This window comes from Mustela lutreola, chromosome 14 (assembly GCF_030435805.1).
Source record: "Mustela lutreola isolate mMusLut2 chromosome 14, mMusLut2.pri, whole genome shotgun sequence".
NCBI classification, from domain to species: Eukaryota; Metazoa; Chordata; class Mammalia; order Carnivora; family Mustelidae; genus Mustela; species Mustela lutreola.
Genome location: NC_081303.1, coordinates 57,279,892 through 57,303,123, shown reverse-complemented (window position 1 = coordinate 57,303,123; position 23,232 = coordinate 57,279,892). Strand labels below are relative to the sequence as shown.

Below are 23,232 nucleotides of genomic sequence, written 5' to 3'. Positions count from 1 at the left end.
ATCAGACCTATGACATTCCTGGTAATAGAGCTGAAAAGAGTCTGAAGTTTCTTCTGAATTTGGACTGACAGGTAGTTCAAAGTAGAAAGTCACAAAATGATAGACAATGAAGAATAGAGACCTGAAAATTCATTTGGATATGAGTCATATCTAAACAAATACAGTATGTGGTAGTTATAGAGACCAGAAGCTTCCAATTTCACTTAGTATATTTTTTTTAGGGGGTGTCCCCTTTTAACTTTGGTTCTTTGCTCATTCTCTTCCTAAAATGGAGTCTGTTTCCAAGAGGTCTTTCACTTTAAATCTCTATATTATTCTGGGGCCCTTTTGGTGTGATGGTAAGATGTTAAGAAGGGAAAGAATCCTATAACCCTATGATTAAATATCAATCTTTATGGGCCTGTTTCTTGGGGTTGTGTTTCTTTCCCTCCTCCAGGTACACAGGTTTATCTTTTATCCTTGCCACCTGGCTATAGTTTCCAACTCTATTACCTTGATTGAAGTCCTGTTCCATGAGGACCATGTTCTCCCTCTGAAGTTGGAAAAGAAGAATGAAGGTGACTGGAGTTGGAAGTAGTTTCATTTCTCCAAATGGAATTAGGTTTCAGAAGTGCACTCAGGCAGAGTCATTTTCCCTCAAGAGAAGGACTTTGTTATGTAAAGGCACTAGGGATATTTCACAATAGAGCAAGAGAAGACATGTTTGGAATCTAACTGTGAGAACCTCTGAAGCTCTTTGTATAAAACCCCAGTAGGTTTCTAGACCCCTAAAACTGATGCCTTCAAGAATTTTGTATGCTCATGCTAGTCTACACTCAGTCTCCAGCAATTTGTCAAAATCGTTATTTAATAATTCCTACCAGATTGTGGCTCCTGGTAAGAGATTTTGAGTCTAACTTTCCCCATAGTTTGGAATGAAGCATACCCTACTGCTCTATTGTAGCTCTCTAATGGATCCAAGAAAAGTCACTGATTTTCAATTTGTCAGAAATTTCCTTGTGAAAGATGGAAGTCATGATATTCAAGCTCTTTTTATGTTAGAGTTGAAAACAAAAATACCTTCATTTTTCTTTTTATCTTCATCAAGCTCATGGCAGAGCTGATTTTAACATCCTAGAAATGTCTATCTAAAATGTTGTATTAGTGTATCAGAGACTAATATTGAAGACAAATTATATTTATGATTTGAAAGAGAAACCTAACTTCTTCAGAAAATTAAACATGAAATCTATATTACTGGAAGTTAAATTAAAAAATAAAAGAATTAAGGATATTTCAGTGTAAGTCACTTTTTTAAATGTTTATTTCAAAGATGGTCATTTATTATCTGCTTGGAAATACACACTTCTACCCTGAAAGAAATGGATATGTTGACATATGAGAGAACTATTATCTCTTGAAAGACTATAGATATTATGATAATCTATCCTCCGTGGTAATTGTTATATCGCTTTAGTACTATGTAGATGTTAAAGAAATTTTATTATTTCTATACATAAATTTAGATGTCAATTAAAGTTCTGCAAACTTAAGCTTTCATATAACTTATGATTCTTTTAAATATAATTTTCTCAAGTAAACTTTTCTCAAAGATACTACAGTTGTAGCAACTGTTTCCTAATACAAAGTTCATTGATTCTCACTTGACTATTTATTGATAACTGTAATTATTCTCAATATCAATCTGTCTATAATACTTTGGTTTTTCAGGGTATATTAACATATATCACTATTTGTTCAAGCATTGATACTTTCAGATTGTTGATTTTTGGTATTTCCTCTGATTTTACTTTCTACTTCACCATTATTTGTCAAGAAGTGCTTATTAGATACTTGCTTACACTTAATATAATTCAAGTGATTTATATTGGGTACTGGAAAGAAAAATGTAAATTAAATGTGTCTTCTGTTTTTATATAGCTTTATCTGTCTATTATCTATTTTATTATCTATCAATCATCTCTCTATCATATATGTTGAGCCTGAGCTCTACTTTCCTAACTAAAATATTGTGAATATTTAGGGCATGACTATTAGGGCAATAGTTTTTGTTATCTATTATTTATTATATTCAATCAGAGGCAGTTTTTCTTCACCTTATGCTCTTGATTCCTCCCTACTCTAGTTAGTAGAACAAAATTTTGATTTAAATAATGAAATACTACTATATAACAGAAAGTGAGTGAATCTGTGCAAGTTACTGGGTGGCACATTGATAAGATACAATGTTATTTGAGGCAATATAATAATTGCCATATTTTTAGTAACACAAATATTTAATTAAATTACAATTTATTTTAAAATAGAAAATATGAGAAATGTCATCAGATAATCATGTTATAAGTCAATGCACAGAAATCAGTTGCTTTCTTACACACTAACAATGAAAATATAGAAAAGGAAATTAGAGATTCAATTCCATTTATTATAGCACCAAGAACCATAAGATACCTGGGAATAAACCTACCAAAGAAGTAAAGGATCTGTACTCAAGGAACTACAGAATACTCATGAAAGAAACTGAAGAAGACACAAAAAGAGGGAAAAACATTCCATGCTCATGGATTAGAAGAAAAAACATTGTTAAAATGTCTATACTGCCTAGAGCAATCTATACTTTAAATCCCATATTGATTGAAATTTCACCAGCATTTTTCAAAGAGCTGGAACAGACAATCCTAAAATTTGTATGGAACCAAAGGAACCCCAAGTTGCTAAGAAAATGTTGAAAAAGAAAAAGAAAACTAAGGGCATCATGTTGCCTAATTTCAAGCTTTATTACAAAGCTGTGATCACCAAGACAACATGGTACTGGCACAAAAACAGACACATAGACCAGTGGAACAGAGTAGAGAGCCCAGATATGGACCCTCAACTCTATGGTCAAATAATCTTCGGCAAAGCGCACACACACACACACACACACACACAATACAGTGGGAAAAAAGACAGTCTCTTCAATAAATGGTGCTGGGAAACTTGGACAGCTATGTGTAGAAGAATGAAACTTACCTTTCTCTTATACCATACACAAAGATAAACTCAAAATGGATAAAAGGCCTCAACGTGAGGCAGGAAGCTATCAAAATCCTAGAGAGGAACATAGGCAGTAACCTCTTAGACATCAGCCACAGCAACTTCTTTCAAGACATGTCTCCAAAGACAAAGGAAACCAAAGCAAAAATGAACTTTTGGGACTTCATCAAGATCAAAAGCTTCTGCACAGCAAAGCAAACAGTCAACAAAACAAAGAGGCAATCCACGGAATGGGAGAAGATATTCTCAAACAACACCACAGACAAAGGGCTGGTATCCAAGATCTATAACAAAGTCCTCAAACTCAACACCCAAAAACAAATAATCACATCAAAAAATGGGCAGAAGACATGAACAGATATTTCCCTAAAGGAGACATACAAATGGCTAACAGACACATGAAAAAATGTTCATCATTAGCCATCAGGGAGATTCAAATCAAAACCACATCGAGATACCACCTTACACCAGTTAGAATAGCCAAAATTAACAAGACAGTAAACAACAACTGTTGGAGAGGATGTGGAGAAAGGGGAACTTTCTTACACTATTGGTGGGAATGCAAGTTGGTGCAGCCACTTTGGAAAACAGTGTGGAGACTCCTTAAGAAATTAAAAATAGATCTATCTTATGACCCTGCAACTGCACTACTGTGCATTTATCCCAAAGATACAGATGTAGTGCAAAGAAGTGCCATCTGTACACCAATGTTCATAGCAGCAATGGCCACAGTTGCCAAACTGTGGAAAGAACCAAGATGTCCTTCAACGGATGAATGGAGAAAGAAGATATGGTCCATATATACAATGGAGTATTATGCCTCCATCAGAAAGGATGAATATCCAACTTTTGTATCAACATGGATGGGACTAGAAGAGATTATGCTGAGTGAAATAAGTCAAGCAGAGGGAGTCAATTATCATAGGTTTCACTTACTTGTGGAGCATAAGGAATAACATGGAGGACATTGGGAGATGGAGGGGAGAAGGGAGTTGGGGGAAATCAGAGGGGGAGACAAACCATGAGAGACTGTGGACTCTGAGAAACAAACTGAGGGTTTTGGAGGGGAAGGGGGTAGGGGGTTGGGTGAGCCTGGTGGTGGGTATTATGGAGGGCACATATTGCATGGAGCACTGGGTGTGGTGCATAAACAATGAATGCTTGAACACTGAAAAAAAAAAATGACATGAAAAAAGAATCAAGTCTACAGGTACTTGATAATAAAATAAATATGAATGTATGAAACAGCTCACCATGTACCTTCAGATTGCACTAAGATTTTCTGTGTTCCCAACAGAGGGAATACCGTCAATGATATTGCAATAGTGTTGTGTGGTGACAGATAACACTGTGGTGAGCATAGGATAATATATAGGAATGTTGAATAACTATATTGTATACTTAAAACTAATATAACATTGTGTGTTAGCTATACTTGTAAAAAAAAAAACAAAAAACAAAATTTAAAAATATATTTAAAAAATAAAGCAAAAAAAAACCAAAACAAAACCCCAAAACAAAACCAAAACCAAAAAAAAAAAAAGTTTCCATAACTTATCTCATTGTATTATTAATAATCCCGTGATTTGGGGATTTTCATTAACTACATTTTATAGATAAGGAATGATGTAAGGCTTAATGATATAATTAACTTGCCCAAAGTCATAAAGCAAATAAAAGGTTGAGCCATGATTCATACTCAAGAACTACAATTCAAGAATCTACATTTTAACCATTGCTTGCTATTGCCTCCCAATACCTCTCTTACAATGTCCCCTCAGAAACATATATAAGAGTGACTTACAGCATGATATTGTGCTGGTCAGTTTTAAGCCAAAATCTGTGCTATCTTTTAGTTCTGTGACACTCTCAGGAGCTATTAAGTCTTCTAAGACCATTTGCCACAATATTAAATGGCCTCCATCCTCTTTAGAATACTAAATCCCTGGTCTGTATTTTTCTGAACATTGGCTTATAGCAATGCTAGTCTTCTAAAGCCCACACAGCTCTGGGTGCATAAAGCTTCTGAAAAAAGTGTTAGTTTTTGCTAACAAGTTGACAAAATAATGAAACATATAGGATTTGGTATACTCTTCTGTTCATTCCTTTTTCCGAGAGAGAGAGAGAAAGATGAGTGGGGCTTGGAGGGGAGGAGGAGAGGTAGAGAGAGAGAGAGAGAGAGAGAGAGAGAGAATCTTAAGTAGGCTCCATGCCCAGCACAGAGTCCATGATCTCAGGACCCACCCCATGATCATGACTTGAGAGGAAGTCAAGAGTTAGACATTTAACCAAGTGAGCTCCCTAGGTAACCCTTCCCTGCCCATTTTTGAACTCAAGTTAGAATATCAAAATAAGTTTGGCATATGAATCCCCCAAAATATCTTGTCACCAACTGCATTGGGAATATTTCTTATTGCTATATTCCATGTATTTATATCAGACTACTCTAGATAGAAAAAATAAGCACATTTATATGATATAGTAGCTTGAACTGAATTCCCTAGGGTACTTGCAACAGTCATGGTCCAAATCAAGGCAATGTCTTGTGATGATTGAGATTCAATTAACTTTAATTTAAATTGAAAAAAGTTTTTTAAAACAGTATTTAGAGTCAAAACACTTTTTCTATGAAAACCATGAGTATATCTAGGTAAGGTAGAAATATTTCTAGGTTAGCAAAACCAGACCTGACTTTGGACTTTATTCTTTAAGTAATAAAGAATGGAGAGGAAAAATAAGTTATTTATAGAAACTGTCTATGTATGTACTCAGAGGTATGAATTGGTGACAGAAAAGACTTAAGAACATGTTAGCATCTCAAAAGCAGTTCTCAGAAAGCTTAATTTTATTTTCTTGGATTTTAAGAATGCCTAAGATCCTTCTTCATCCTCCATTTTGGGAGCCAAGTAGTACTTTAAATGTCTCATATCAGCAATTTTCTACTACAAGGGGTACATCTGCAGACACACTGTTAACTGGCAGGAGAGAGGAGATCAGCTTTTGTAAATTTCAGGTAACTCAGTGCAAAAGTTAGTGGAACTGGCTCATTCATCTCAATGGCAACAGGTTTCTCCTTTTTACCTACATTACTTGTTCACGACAACTTAATATTTCTATTTTCTAGTTCTCCACTGGTGTAAAATTTCCCTCTGTCTCCTGCACAGGAAAATAAACAGCATCTCTAGTATGACTGAGATGTCAGCATATACATGCAAATTCATTGGAAGGCATCTTTACTACACAGCTATACTCTTGTTCTGAAATTCCAGGTTGTTCAACATCTAAATCTACAACCTTAATTTCATAGTCTGAAAACTTCTCTTGATTTGTTGCTTCAAATACTACAGCCATGATGTCCGCATTATCTTTGGCCCTTAGTATAATGATGTCTTCACTGACTGCACTGTATTTTGGACATGATGATGAGATTCCAACCCACAAGAGCGCCTGAGTGGCTCAGTTGTTAAGCATCTGCCTTTGGCTCTGGTCATGATCCGATGGTGCTGGAATCAAGCTCTGCACGAAGCTCCCTGTTCAGCTGGAAGCCTGCTTCTCCCTCTCCCACTCCGCCTGCTTGTGTTTCCTCTCTCACTGTGTCTGTCTGTGTCAAATAAATAAATAAAATCTCTACAGCGCCTGGGTGGCTCAGTGGGTTAAGCCTCTGCCTTCAGCTCAGGTCATGGTCTCAGGGTCCTGGGATAGAGGCCCAAATCAGGCTCTCTGCTCAGCAGGGAGCCTGCTTCCCTTCCTCTCTCTCTCTGCCTGCTTCTCTGCCTATTTGTGATCTCTCTCTCTCTGTGTCAAATAAATAAATAAAATCTTTAAAAAAAAAATTAAGTAAATAAAATCTATTAAAAAAAAAAAAAAAAAAACATTCCAACCCACAGCCAAGTTGTGGTACTAGCGGTTCATGTAGAATGAAACCCTCAGAGCTCAGGGTGAGCTGCAATAGGTTACAGAGGGAGGGGTCCATGCTCTACAGGTTTATGCTGCTGGAGCTTAGGTCCCACCAGCAATCCTCATTGTTGAGATCCTTAAGGGCTTCTAGCAGCTTTTTCAGGATGGAACCCTGGACCAGATGTGCCTGGAGCACGGTGGCAGAGTCTCAAGGATGAGGCTACAGGTGGAGGTAAGGAGAAAGTAGGTAGAGGTAAGGACGAAATCATAGCCATCTTGGTGTCTTAGGATAAGAGTGAGCCAGATAACACAGGATTGAAATTCTGAGAACTAGGAAGATCACCAAAAATGATAATTTCTTCATTTGTTTGATTAATGCCTCTAGTGGCTAGCATTTTAAAAACTATTCATTGGTGGCATTATGTCAACTTAAGTGTCTTATTTTCATGTTGTTGTGATTCAGCTAACTCAGCATGAACACTAAGGCTCCTTCACCCAAAGTTAGATACTTCTCATTTTTCCCAATCAGAAACTAATAAAGAAAAAAACAAAGAAAGTGTTAGGCTGGAAGCATAACTTTAATTTAAAATATAGTTTAGACATAAAAATAGAGTTTTCTATGCAAATGTAGTTACATGCATTTTTTAGAAGTTTTAGAGCTTAGTAAAAATGTTTTAATTTTCTGGGCACCTGGGTGGCTGAGTAAGTTAAGCATCTGCTTTCAGCTCAGGTCATGGTCCCAGGGTCCTGAGCAACTGGACTCTGCTCAGCAGGGAGCCTGCTTTTCCCTCTCTAAATGTTTTAATTTTCTACATGGAAGTTATTTTTTCCATGAAAAAGATTATTTTAAGGTTTAGTGCTCTGAACACTAACATCTTTAATTCTATTAATAATCTGTGCTAAATCCAGAGTTTAAATTTACAGATTTCTCAGAAAAGTACATTTCATTTAAAAGACCATAAAGAGGGGCACCTGGGTGGCTCAGTTGGTTAAGCATCTGCCTTAAGCTTAGGGTCCTGGGATCCAGCCTGGAGTAGGGCTTCTTGCTTAGTGGGGAATCTGCTTCTTTCTCTCTCTCTGACACCTCCCCACCCCCATGCTCTTTCTCTTGCTTTCTCTGTCTTTCAAATAAACAGATAAATATCTTTAAAAAAAAAATAAATAAAAGACCATAAAGATCATAGCACTGCAGCTGGTAGAATCGGAATAGTTCTTAGGTTATTTTTCTACTGAAAATTCTAGAAATGAGTTATGTGATGTAGATTATAGTTACAAAATTAATTTTCATTTTAAGGTTGGCAATCTTAAATTAAAATAAAGTTTCTTGCCTATTTTTAATAAATAGTTGTTATGAGGAACCAAATAAACACTAAAAAAAATTAATTTACATTCTTAACAAGTGGTATGTAAATATTCTCCTTTCCCATTAACTTCTAACTCTTTTGGATGAATTTTCTCCCTCTCTCTCTCTCCCTCTTTTCCAGCTTTCCTGACATATATTTGACAAATAACATGTAAATTTAAAGTGTACAATGTGGTGTTTTAGTCTATAGAAGTATTGTGAACTGATCACCAGGATAAGCTAAGTTCACATAGCCATCAGCTCACCTACACCTAGTTACTGTGTGTGTGTGTGTGTGTGTGTGGTTAGAACATTTAAGATCTACTCTTTTAGCAAATTTCTAATATGTATTCTCTCTTTTTATCGAGAAGCATGAATTGGCTTAAAACAAGAACTTCTCAAAATGGACTTCCTAACTTATTCCTATCAGAATTATCTTTTGTATTCACCAAAAATATTTGTTTCTTGGCCTAATCTAAGTTTTCCCAAGCAAGACAAACTAGGGCTTAACTGTTGGAAATTGCATATTCAATAAACTTTCTATAACATTACAGTGTACATAAAATTCACCTGGAAAACACTAAGTATTTCAACCTGATATATATTTCAAACCTTTGTGATCTTAGCTGCAAATTCCAGGCTATTCCTTTTGGAAAAATAAATGGTAAAATGTGTTTTCCACATAAAAAACATAATACATAATTTTGAGTGTTAATTAGTTATGCATAAAATAATTTTAGATTATTTAATTTCAAACCTATGTTTAAGATTCAGCAATTTGTCATAATCCACTTGCTTCACTAAAAAATTATTTGAAACTTATATTCAAATTTTTTGTCAAAATTATTTTTTCCTATTATCCCATTTATCCAATGTGATTTTTTTATGTGCATATATTTTAGAAACACCTGTAAATGCTTTAAATAGCATAGATCCTAAACTCAATAAATTTTGACACAAAAATTTGCCTTGATTCTTAGTTATAAAACCCAGAGAATTCTTTCTTGCTCTCTATGGTATAGTCACTGATTTTTAAAATATTGTCTAGTGTTAATAAATAGAAAAGAATATTTATGATAGAAATGTAACCAAAACCTTTTGTTATTTATTTCATTAATTTTAGAGTTCCTCACTTATCCTTTCCCTGATTTAACTACACTTTTCCACTCTCAAATAAAGCCATTATGCAGAATTTTGTACTTAGGATTCTCTTGCTTATTTAAAATATGTTTACCAAATATAGCTGTATGGCAGTATCATTATATATATATTACATATATATGCATATTATGCAGTTTTTAATGTTTTCTGTCTTTAACATCTAACAAGAATTAAATTTTCTGCATATTCTGTAATTTTCTTTATTATTTCAACAAAATGTTTCTGAGAACTTAAATGTTGCAGCCACTAACTGTTCTTTGTTCATCTTCACTTGTATATTACAAGGGACACGTAGTGTATGGCATGTAAAACACAGTTCGGATATATTACACTATATTCTTCTACCCTGATTTTTATATTTATTTGTGTTACTAGTACTGGAAAAGCTACTAGGAATTCTTACATATGTTTTCCAGTGATATGTACAGGAGTTTTGTTGTTGTTTTATACCCAGGTGTGGGATTTCTACTTCGTATATATATAGCTTTTTACCGGGTAATGGCAATTATTTTTCTGGTAATATAGAGATGTGGATTTTTCTGCACCTTTTTGTTATTTTATATGTTTTTAACAATTTGGAGAGTATGTGAAATTGTATTGCATTTTCTCTAGATACTTCATGTTTTGATGTCTCTTTAGGACTATGCCTCATGAATTTCATTTTTCTCTTTATATTTCATCTTCTTATTTGCCTGTTGCTGATGTAAGTTAAAGTGATTGGTTTTGAACGCTGACTTAAAATCCAGAATATTTGAAAAACCTAATAATTCCAAAAATTTTCTAGATATTTATATAATTTGTAAATAATAATGTTTTCTATTTTTCTATCCTTAAATATTACTTATTTAAACTGGGTAGGATCCCCATTACAATGTTAAAAAGAACTGGTGATATTAGATCCTCATTTGTACTTTGAACATAAAAATGCTTTTATATTTTAACAACTAAATATAGTATTTGCTGTTTAACTTTGAAGGTACATGTGATCAATTTAAGGATGTTTCTTTCATTTCCAATTTGTTAAGCAGCTTATAGCAAATGATTGCTGCTATATTCAACTTTTTATATTGCTCCTATTAAATTTGTGATCATTTTTTCTTTAACTTGTGAAGTTTTTATTAATTCATTTGTAAATTTGCATCTTTTTAAAAATTGTCTATAACCTTACTCTTTTTAAAATACGTGGTTAGGTTTGGTTTGCTACCAGTTTGTTTAAGGAATTTTCCATTCTAAATATAAATATTGTTTTCTTATACTTATCTGGATAGACTCTGTATCCAGCTTATATTAGTTCTATCAGGTAAGTTTGGGAGGTGTTCTGTTTTCTCAACTCTGTAATTGTTAGGCCTTTAAAGATATTCAGGCCCTAATTCCTGCAAATTGTGAATGTTACATCTTGTGACAAAGGGGATTTAACAGATATGATAAAATTAAGGATCTTGAAGAAGAGATTATCCTGGATTACCTAGGTGAATCCTAAATGTAATGAAAGTTTTCCTCATTAAAGGAAGGCTGGAGGCTATTTCACTGCAGAAGAGAAGAAGTTAGGACCAGGATAATGTGGTTCACAAACCAAGGACTGCTAGCAGCAAGTAGGAGCTGGAAAGACAAGGAATGTGTACTCCTCTGGAACCTCAAGAAGAAACTAGCCCTGTTGACTTTGATTTTAACTCTGTAGGACTCCCTTTAAATTTGTGGGCTCCAGGCCATTAGGAGAACAAATTTCTGTTGGTTTAATCTGTAAGATTGTTGTCATTTACAGCGGCAACAATAGAAAACACATGCGCACATATTCTGTGTGTGTGTGTGCACATGTGAGTGTACCCGTGTATGGATGTGTATATGATTTGTGAAAAGGCTTTAGAGTTTTGTTTCTGAAGGCTTTTTGTCTCCATAGTCAACTTTAAATGATTAAAAACAATATTTAGCTATATTTGAAAATGTGTCCAGTGTTTATGAATGTTATATTTAGACTTTTAAATAAAGTATATCCCACAGTTTTTTATTATAGTTTTCCACCTATAATCATTAGGTTAAGATTTTTTGGCGAGTTGTTAAAATGTGCTCTATGAATAGTGATTTTTGTTTACAGTGTTGTGTTCCCACTGTAATTAGAGACCCGTAAATTCCTGATTCTGTTTTTGTCTATTTTTGCATCATATATTTTGAGATTATTGTGTTAAGAGCATAAAAACTGTGAGTTATATATCTTCTGCAGGAGTAGAACATCATTATCGCTATTAAGGGTGTCAGACTACTAAATGGTCCCAAGTTGATGTCCTCTTCCCTCGGGGCATAAAGTCAAATTACATTAACAGCCATTCTTGAGGTTAGACATTGTCATGCGGCAGAGTTCCTGCAGTTAAATGTAAGCAGGAGTTGGTGGGTAGCACATCCATCCTGGCCCATAAACTTACCAACTTAATACATCCCTTGCCTTTCTTGTATGACAGCTAGACATCAAGTCTCAGGAGGACATTGACCACCGAATTGTTAAGATGGAAAAGCCTGTGTAAACCAAGATTCCTGAAGGCCTGCGTGAAGCAAAACATCCTGACTTTTTAAATTACCACCAACTAGCAAATCCTACTCTGAACTATTGCGTGAACAAGAAATGTTTCAATTTTTTTACTGGGTTAAACTGTCATTGGGTTAAACCATTGATATAAATGGGCTTGTCAAAAATGTACATTATGTTAATTTTTACGTCCCTCCTTAATTTCTCCCAATATGTTTCTCGTGAAAGTTTATTCCATCTTTATGCACTTAAATAAGTTAAATATTATTATTTTTATAGTTTGTAGTTTTGTATTCCATTTGAGAAGTTTTGTTATGATTCTGGTACCTACTGTGTTTACTACCTCTGATTCACATGCAGTGTCTTCTTGTGTAATTTGTTATTTATGAATATAACCTCAAGTTTTGGAGGAAATTATTAGGTAGGAACTCTTTGAGTCCTGAGATGAAGACAGGTTCATTCCGAAAGAATTTTCTTTCATGTCTATAAAACATCTTGGGCAATTATTATTGGGAAACAATGTTCCATAAATATTTCTGTTTCTTCATAGTCTTGAGTTTCTGAGCAAAAATTACTGGTAACTTGATTTAAAATATATTACAATGGCTAACAACCCTTAGAAGTAAAATGGTGACTTTAGGAGAGATTTAGAAACATCTTTTCTGGAACCATTTCTTTACATTCTAAAGGGCAACTTAATTGACTTTGGGAGTTTTCATTCCCACCCCACCCCCCAAAGGATTGGTTTACATTAGAAAGATAACAACTCTCCTATCCTAGGTAGGGAAAGATGAGGAACTGTATAAACTCCTAGGTTTCATAGGGATGCCTGGGTGGCTTGGTTGCTTCAGTGGCTGATTTTGGCTCAGGTCATGATCCTGGAGTCCCAGGACCAAGTCCCTCATTGGGTCTTGGCTCACCTGCTTCTTCCTCTGAAACGCCTCCTTCTCTCATGTTCCCTTTCTCTCATTCTCCCTTTCTCAAATAAATAAATAAAATCTTAAAGAGTAAAGAAAAAAGAAAAGGAAAGAAAAGAGAAAAGAAAAAAAAAAAAAAACAAAAGAAAGGAAAAGAAAAGAAAAAAAGAAAAAAAAAGAAAAGAGAAGAAAAGAAAAATCTCCTAGATTCATAATACAACATGACCCTTCTCAGGTAAGGGACCCTCTGTGATGTTCAGGCTACATTTGACTGCCATCGCGTTAAGCAATGAGTGATTAACGTGTGCCCATCCAATTTAAGAGGTGGTATGAATAATCCATCTCTGATTCAAAAACCTTATGTTTTTTCAGGAAAAAATATAGATATGAAAATTTAAGTGGACTATTTTTAACTAAATCCTTTGCTTGGAGTAGTGTGAATTCATTCAGTACATTCATGTGAAGTCTAGCCTTTGGTTGTTAATTTTCAGGGGTATTTGTTTTCTACTCCACTAGGTGCCAAATTAGGCAATTTTCCCAGAGATCTGGAACACAGGCTTATTCCTACTTCACCTTTACACTGAATATTTAGAAATCTAAATCCCATTTTAGCAAGTATTCCCTCTTATATTATACAACTTTAATGGAATTCTTCCTTGTATGCCATCCATGCTGTAAAGTTTTTTCCGGCGAGATAAACACAACACCAGGCAAAGTGGGTGCAAGGCAAGATTTATTAAAAACGCTCTCCAGCGAAGTTTCAGGGCTCAGGAGAAGGGGAGCCAGGAAAGTTGCGCCGGGAGGAGGTGGGCACCCTCGGGCGAGGTTCCGCCACTCTGGAAAGCAGAGTGGCGGAAGTCGCACCCAAGGCAGGGAGGAGGGGGCTTTTAAGGGGTCTCGGAGGAAGCTCAGGGGTCTTTTGGAAGTTTCCCTTATTTGGATATCCCGCCTGCTCATCGGGATCCCATTGGTCCACAGGAGCCCGGGGCGGGGGTCTCAGATTCCTGCTTGGGTCTTTGTTCTCCTGTCCGAGCTCAGGTCTTGTGGCGGGAACTTTCGCCATCTTTGGTAGCCCCCTTCCTGCCAGCCCAACATTCCGACCTTTTGCTTAATATAATGGTGTCAGGGGCGTCGACTTGGTTCTGGCTACTTCCTGCTGACAGGGGGCGTCGTCGTAGGGGTAGTCGGAAGTGGGCAGGCGAGAGTAGGGCTGGAGGAGGAGTTGATTGACAGATACTCAGGCAAGTTCTTGTAGGCGACCCTGCAAGTACCGGAAAAGACAGGGAGCAACTGAGATTAGGAGGAGGATTATGCTTACAGGTCCCGCCAGAGGGAGCAGCCAGGTTACCCAGTTGTAGGGGTCCAGGCCCCAGGAGGATGTGTCTCGCCACTGTGCTTGGATCCGATCCCTGAGTTCTTTGATCCTGGAGGTAACTATATGATTGGTTAACAAAGTAACAACATTCTTCATTTAATAATAGGCAGGTCCCCCCTTTTTCGGTGGTCAGAAGGTCTAAGGCCCGTCGGTTCTGTAGAGCTAAGGCTGCCAGGCTGGTGACTTGCGTCTGTAGGGCTGTGAGGGAGTCAGCAACCCGTTCCGTGTCATCATTCAGGGCTTGGGAGAGTTTGTAAGAAAAAGTCTATGGAGGTTCCTATCCCCGCTGTTCCAGTTGCCACCCCTGTGGCTATTCCTGCCCCTGTTATGAATGGGAGGTGGGCAGCCCTTCCTCCATGGTGTTGGGGAAATAGGATGGACAGCAGCTGGGATTCAGAGTAGATGGTGGTAGGAGATAGTAGAATGAATATACAGCCCAGGGAGTCATTAGTGGTCAGGCAGCGATAGATTCCCTGAGGGCACAAGAGAAATATTCCCGAGGGAGTACAGTACAGGAGGGAGGAATTAGTGATATGGTGGTAAGGGAGGACACATTAATAATATGTATGTTTCCCCCGATGGGTCCCATATGGACCCTATTATTTGTGGCTCTGAAGTTGGGGAGTGGCCAGTCAATAGGGAGGGGTATCCCTAGGGCAAGGAGTGAGGTAAGGTAGATAGGATAAAAGAGGCGGGGAAATGGCTGGAGGGCTGTGATTTCTAAGAAAGGGCCGGACGTATAGTAATTCAAATGGGCTTAAGCCTGAAGACCCATGGGGCGTAGCCAGGAGTCTGGTGAGAGCTATAGGCAGAAGTGTAGGCCAGGAAAGATGGGTTTCTAGGGTAGATTTGGTGAGTTGGGCTTTGAACAGCCCATTGGCCTTTTCTACCTTACCAATGACTGTGGGTGGTATGGGATGTGAAGTTTCCAGGTTATGTTGAGGCTCTCAGCTACCTGTTGGGTTACACTGGAGATGAAGGCAGGTCCGTTGTCCGACTGGAGGGTCTGGGGCAATCCGAACCTCGGGATGATGCGCTCGATGAGTATTGTAGCCACTACGTCTGCTGTTTCCTGGGCGATGAGGTATGCTTCGATCCAGCCTGTGAATGAATTTTATGGCAAGGCATGGGAGTGAAGTCCAGGTGTCAGTCTTCCCCCGGCTGATGACCTCGGAGCTGTTGGTTAGGCCCTGGTCTGCAGATTCCTCCTTGTGAATTCACGGCAGAACAGGTTTTGCAAGCCCTGTGGACAACTTCGATTACCTTAGATAAGGAAGGATGATAGAACAATGGCTGAAGAAATTAGTGGAGAGCCTATGGGCCACTATGGAGGGATTGGTGGATGTCAGTAATCAAGGTGTGCACCAGATTGCCTGGCAGGGCAATCCTGTCCTGGATGTAGATCCACCCCTTATCTGGCAAGGGTTTAGGCAGTAAAGTTGCAGGGTTTAAGCGGGGGGAGGTAGAGAGAGAGAGATGCGGGTTCTCTAGGAATAGCAGATGGAATAGCTGGAGACGGAGTCAGATGGGCCAGGGATCGGTGGCTAAGGAGCTCTGTGAGTCAGCAGGAGAGTAGACCATGATGGGCTGCCCTAAGGTCATGTTGAGGGCCTTAGAGGGGGGTACTTGATATCCCTTGGCCCCCAGAAAGCTAAGTAGGGTGGAGGTGTCGTCTTGGGAGACCGAGAGGGAGGGGCTACAGAGGAGGAGGTCATCCACATATGTAGTAGAGTACTGGCCTTAAGGACGCACTGCTGTTAAGTCTGTAGGCCTGGCCGAAAATGTGAGGGCTGTCCCTGAACCCCTGGGGTAGAACAGTCCAAGTTAATTGTCCCGAAGCATGCGTGTCAGGATCCTCCCAGGTGAAGGCAAAAAGAAAATAGGAATCAGGGTGCAAGAGGACGGTGAAAAAAGCGTCCTTTAGTTCCAGTACAGTAAAGTCATAGGTGTTTGGGGGAACGCGAGACAGTAGGGTTAGGAACGACTGGGTGGAGGGGGACCACGACCTCGTTGATAAGCCTAAGGTCTTGTACCAGTCGATAAGCCCCTGAGGGCTTGCGTACTGGGAGGATGGGGTGTTACAGGGGGAAATGATGGGGATCAGGAGTCCCTGACATTAAAGCCGTTCTATGATGGGTTTCAGGCCCCAGCGGTGGGCTAAGGAAATAGGAAACTGAGCTCTAGAGGGAAACTTAGAGTTATCCTTAAGCTGTACTTTAACCGGGGTAAGGTGGGAAGCAATGATGGGTTCTGAGGTGTCCCACACCTGAGGGTCTACAGTAGGTAGGTCATCTGGAGCGGGGGTCGAGGGAGTGGAGAGGTGTAGGATGAGACGGGTTGAGGTGGATAGAGGGGAGGAAGGGGAGAGGCAGATAGTTGCCCTTAGTTTCTGGAGAATGTCCCTACCCAGTAGAGGGACCAGGCAGGAAGGAATCATAGGAACGAGTGGGGGAAGGGAAACCCATCCAGGCTACAGGTAAGGGGAAGGGTCACCCTAGGATTGGAGGAGGCCCCATCGATCCCCATAACAGTAATTGGTGAGGTTCGAGTAAGTCCTGAGTAGGAAGGCAGAACAGAGTAGGTAGCCCCCGTGTCCAGCAAAAAAGAGATGGACTTACCCGCTACCTGGAGCATAACCCTGGGCTCGGCCTGGGTGAGAGGGGTGGCTGAGTCTGGGCTTCGTCAGTCATCCTCCAATCCAAGCAGTTGAAAGACCAGACTTACTCTCTCGGGGGGTCCCCCACGTTGAGGCGCCGAAGATACCCCGAGGTTAGGGCAGTTGGATTTCCAGTGGCCCATCAAATGGCATTGAGGGCAAGGCCGAGTTGGCAGCTTTGGATTGGGGCACTGGCGAGCCCAATGTCCCTCGGCCCTGCATTTGAAACAGGCCCCCCGACGGGGTGCGATTGGTTTCCCCTCTCTGCTGGCTCCCAGAGCCGGCCGGCCGCAGGGCTGCTACCAAGGCTTGGGTCTGTAACTGAACCTTTTGCTGGAGTCTGGCTTGTCGTTTAAGCTCAGCCGCCTCCTCACGGGAATTAAAGACCTTAAATGCCATTTTCACCAAGTCAGAAATGGGGGTCTGAGGGTCCTCCTCAGCCTTCTTTAACTTTCTCTGTATATCCGGTGCCGATTGAGAGATAAAATGAGTAGCCAGTACCGTGGCCCCCACAGGAGAGGCAGGGTCCAAGCGAGTGTACTGGGTTAAAGGTTAGGTCAACTGGTTAAGAAACATGGTGGGGTTGTCGTAGGGGCCTGGACAATATCCCTAATCTTGTCGTAATTAACGGCCTTATTAGAGGCCGCCCGCATGCCGGCTATGAGACACTGGACCATGCGGTCGCGGCGCCAGTGGCCATCTTGGCCATCCTGATAATCCCAACCTGGTTCTACAGCTGGGACCGCCCGGGCTCCAGCATCAGTGAGCTGGACCTGATCAGCGTGCTCCCGGGCAGCAGCCTGGATGCGTTCCCTCTCCTCTATGGTGAGGGTGGTGGTCTGGACCACATGTAAATCATGCCAGGTGAGGTCATAGGCTTGGGCCAGATACTGGAATTCTTTAATGTAGTTATCAGAACTGGCTGAAAAGGAGCCCAAACGTTTCTCAATTTGGGAAAGGTCCTGTAGAGAGAAGGGCGCATGAACTCAAACTTCCTCAGCTCCAGCAACCTCCCTTGGGGGTCAGACTAACTCAGCGGGGGGCTTTCGAGCCCTAGTGCTGCTGGAGCCACACAGACACATTCACGCAGTCAGGCACTCTTCAGGTTCAAACAGATTGGACACCCTCCCCTTTGGGTATCCCTGGCTAATGGGAGGTGATCAGTCTCCCCTTCCATTCTTTACGAAAGCATCTAGCTCAAACAGTAGCCCTGCGGCTGTTACAACAGAATTCAATTAAGCACAAAAGGTGTTTACCAACAGATTTCAAAAGCGTAAACCTAGTTCTGGCGACCAGCGCTCAGGTATTTTATCCCATTCGGTTAATGGTTACCAAAGACTTTGAATGCTACCTTAAGAATGACCCATTAAAACTCTGAGACACAAGTAACCATCAGTTCTAGTCATCTCTTTGCTAGCAGATTTTAACAAATAACAAGAGCCTATTTGACCTTCAGTAAACTTTGATTGGAGTTTCTCGTTTACTGCGGATAAATTTGTCAGGAGTTCGGATAGGAGTGGGGAGGGGGAGAAGGAGGGGTAGACGAGAGAGCCGGTTCAGAAATCCTGAGTTTAAGGGACCTTGGGGTAAAGGTTCGCGGTAAGGAGGAGGAGGAAGAGGAGCCGGGGCCCCTCTCGTCGGCGGGTGGATGAAGCTCTCCGGAGGTTCAGAGAGAGGAGACAGGGAGGAGAGGTCCGAGTCTTTGGGAGCAGTGGGTGGCAGGGTAGGGGGATGGGAGCGGGCCAAGAGGACCTGAGAGGTGGAGCAGTGAGAGCAGAGGAAGGGGCGAGAGTGCAGAGTCCAGAAAGATGGACATAAGGGACCTTGGCCCATCTGCCTTGGTGCCTGCCGAGGTTATTTAGGTCCATGAAAGTCTGATAGTTAAACGTGCCTTCTGGAGGCCATTGGGACTGATTGTCTAATCGGTATTGTGGCCAAGCGACAGTACAGTAACGTCGTTTTCGCAGGTCCTGGTCCAGTTCCAGGGTTTTAAGATTGGCCAGCAGGCCTAAAACACCCCCGGGATGTTTTAGGGTCGAATTTGGATTGGGAGGTCCCCACGATTCGTTGCCGGGCAACCCGAGGGCTGGAGGAAGGCGTCCCCTCGTCCACCACTGGGTTGCGGAAAAACTGTGTCGATGGCCGTAGAGGTTAGGACGTCTCCCAGCCTCTCGGAGTCACGGAGGTCACCTGGTGACCGGCGGGGTCCACCCTGATGCGGCCGCGATTAGGGCAGGGCTTTCCGGAAGGAGGCGTGGAATCGGGGAAACTCACCACAGCTTTGGAAGTGGCATTCAGAAAGGCAGGTCCGGTTCGGCCAAGGGAAAGGAGAGAGCCTCCCCACTGTGTGGGGGCTCAATCTCCTTCCCGGGTTTCGGCACCAAATGTAAAGTTTTTTCCGGCGAGATAAACACAACACCAGGCAAAGTGGGTGCAAGGCAAGATTTATTAAAAACGCTCTCCAGCGAAGTTTCAGGGCTCAGGAGAAGGGGAGCCAGGAAAGTTGCGCCGGGAGGAGGTGGGCACCCTCGGGCGAGGTTCCGCCACTCTGGAAAGCAGAGTGGCGGAAGTCGCACCCAAGGCAGGGAGGAGGGGGCTTTTAAGGGGTCTCGGAGGAAGCTCAGGGGTCTTTTGGAAGTTTCCCTTATTTGGATATCCCGCCTGCTCATCGGGATCCCATTGGTCCACAGGAGCCCGGGGCGGGGGTCTCAGATTCCTGCTTGGGCCTTTGTTCTCCTGTCCGAGCTCAGGTCTTGTGGCGGGAACTTTCGCCATCTTTGGTAGCCCCCTTCCTGCCAGCCCAACACATGCTGTCCCTAAAACCTATGAAAATTAAAATGTGTTTCACTTCTGTTGGCAAATGTCCTCATTGCTCAATCCTTTTGTTCATGCTCTACTGAATTTTCTGAAATTCAGGAAAGAGTTTTTCTTTCCATTAAATTTCTATCCTTTCTTGCCAACTCTTTAGTTCCTTTAAGTTTTATTTTCCAGAAATCAAGGTTATTTTCCATTGAACAATTGTCATGACTGCTGGTCTATCATATTGACTGAAATAGATAATGTCCCTGGAGTCCTCCTATTTCTTAACAAAAAAAAAAGTTGGTTAATTATTGTTTTGATTTTTTAAAAATGTATTTATAAGAGAGAAGGAATAGGTGGTACACAGAGGATTTTTAGAAGAGTAAATTCCGTATACTATAATGGTGGTTATATGTCATTACACATGTCAAAATCCATAGAATGTACAACACAAAAAGTAAACATTAATTTTAACTAATAAATTTAGCTAGTAAAAACATAGCAATATTGGTTCATAAACTATCACAAATTTACCACACCAATGCAAGAATATTAATAATAGGGGAAGCTGGGGGAGAGATTATAGGGTATATGTAATCTCTGTACTTGCTCCTCAATATTTTTGTAATTGTAAAACAGCTCAAAATAAAGTTACTGGTTAAAATTCTTTAAAAATATATTAACTTTTCAACACTGAAAATTCTTCATAAAGCACTCCTGAACCTTGTGGACTATGATTCCACTACAGTTTTATAAAAAGCAAAGAACTTATGGATTACTTTTTACTACTTTCATTGTCTATTTCATTAAATCCATTTTTAGAATATAAAAATTTGATTCTAAAGTTTTTAGTCATTGAAAAAGATTTCACAATTTATAAATGCAGTTATTTTCTTGATATCAGTTAATCACCACCCATCGAGATTGTAAGCAGCAGGTATGTATTTTGGCCCTTGACAAATTTAAACAAAATGCTTTGCTTTGCCTCATTATCAAATAAAATCTCTGAATTAAGAAACCAAAAAAATAAACTTAAAAATAGAATGATACTTTTGAGAGAACAATTATTCATTTATATAAATCAACTTCTTTTAGAATATATAATAAAGTCAATTTAAAATATTGAAACTATGAAATAACTAAGAAATAAAAATAAAACTATTCATATTTTAATTTAAGCTCCTATTAATATGAATTTCATAAGTATAGACTGTATAAAATATTATCTTTTGAATGTAATTTTTGAATATGCAAATTTGTATCCAATGTTTTTAATTTTAATGTAACATGTAATCAAAGAGATAATCAAATATGCTTACCAAAAATGCTAAAATTCATTAATATAAACAACTTCTATTACACCTTCATCAGTTTATGTGATTGACAGTAAAATAACTCAGATAATTCAACTTTTATTCATCTATTTGAAGCTTCAAAAACATTAGTAATATAACTTCCTAAAATACAATGTTTGAGACTAAGAGAATAATTCCTTAAGTATATCTTGAATAAAGACACAGATAATAAAGATTTTATATAAACTAGAATCATACAGATAATTTTTTTTTAATTGACAAAAGAAGATCTTTTCTAGTATGGTCGATTTTATAAACTAAAGTTGGAAAAGATTGGGTAATTTAATGGATTTCCTTCATTGCAGCTCATTCTTTAAAGCAATAAAGGCCAAAGTTAGATCAATTTCATTGAGCAAAGTACTAATTTAAAAAATTACCTTCAATTGTCTACATTTAAGAAAATGGTGATATTCCAAAGATAGTGATAAATGAGGCTGGACTGATATAAAATTTAATTACCCTTTGATAAATTGCAAATTTCTTTAATATGCCTTAGTTACAAGTTGTCTTTTTGTATAATGGTTTCAAAGCTGAATGAGACCTAATTGACTGAAGATTGCTTCAACATAACTTGTTTTTCAAACGTGAGCAGGCCATAATATTTTATTGTTCTTGATTCAAACTACATTGAATGCTAAAACCTTGTCACAATGTTTTCAAATGAAAGATTTTAATTTTTGTAACTTTAGGGGTTTTTCTCCATAAATTTACATTTATTTGCATATGAACAAGCTTAAGAACTGTGTAATTTATGTCCACAGTTTTATCTATTCATATGTGGAATATTTAATATTGCCAGAGAAAACAGACGGTTATAATTCAGTCTGTATTTTATACTGACTTCATAAACTATAGGAACACAGTAAAATACATGATGGTAATTAAAATTCACAGAAACAATTTTGCAAACTACTGTCCAGTATCTGATTTACGGAGAGAAAGGATTCTTAGTAATTTTGGATAATCAATTAGGAGTACCTGAATAACAACTTTTTATGAGCCTTATTATTTCTGTTTTTAATTATTTTGTGAACTGTATTATTTGTTTATTGCATATTAAAGATTTCCATAATAGGCAGATCTTTCAATACAATGTTTTTAAAACATGTAAACTTGAGGAAGCTGGATGGCTCAGTCCTTGAGTCTCTGCCTTCAACTCAGGTCATGATCTCAGGGTCTTGGGATCCAGTCCCTCACTGGGCTCCTTGCTCAGTGGAAGTCTGCTTTTCCCTCTACCACTTCCCCTGCTTATGTTCCCTCTCTCACTCTCTCTCTGTGTCAAATAAATAAATAAATAAATAAAATCTTTAAAAAATAAATGAATAGGGGCGCCTGGGTGGTTCAGTGGGTTAAAGCCTCTGCCTTCAGCTCCGGTCATGATCCCAGGGTCCTGGGATTGAGACCGGCATCAGGCTCTCTGCTCAGCAGGGAACCTGCTTCCTCCTCCTCTCTCTCTCTCTCTGCCTGCCTCTCTGCCTACTTGTGATCTCTATCTGTCAAATAAATAAATAATGTCTTTAAAAAAAAGAAGAAGAAGAAGAATTCAAAGAATAAGAAATGGGAAATAGAAATACATTAGTATGAGATTTTTAAAGCCCATGTGAAGTAGTATTATATTTGATTGTGGACTATGATTGCTAAAGATGTGCATTACTAAGGTATTTGGGTGGCTCAGTCAGTTAAGCATCTGCCTTTGGCTCAGGTCTGGTATCATGGTCCTGGGATCGAGCTCTACATCAGGCTTTCTGATTGGCAAGGAGTCTGCTTCTCCCACTGTGTGCTCTCATTCTCTCATTGTCTTTCTCAAATAAATAAAATCTTGGAAAAAAAAAAAAAAGGATGTGCATTGCAAAATAGAAGTAACCATGCAGAATATAAAAATAGCTATTACTGGTAAACCAATATTTGAAATAAAACTGAATCATTACAAATATGTAATCTAAAGGACAGGAAAGAGGAAAAAAAAACAAAAAGTAAGGATGTGTCTAATAAAAAACAACTAGCAGGATGTTAGAGTTGATTGTGGCCATATTGAAACTATATTAAATGTAAACGGTCTTGGGTTGCCTGGGTGGCTCTCCATGGGTTAAAGCCTCTGCCTTGGGCTCTGGTCATGATCCCAGAGTCTTGGGATCAGGCCCTGCATTGGGCTCGCTGCTTAGCAGGGAGCCTGCTT

The 23,232-nt window shown here is 39.2% G+C and overlaps 1 pseudogene; it reads right to left on the bottom strand.

Moving 5' to 3' along the window:
* Positions 1-5,906: 5,906 nt before the first annotated feature.
* LOC131814462 (proliferating cell nuclear antigen-like) lies at positions 5,907-12,908 on the bottom strand (annotated as a pseudogene).
* Positions 12,909-23,232: the final 10,324 nt, after the last annotated feature.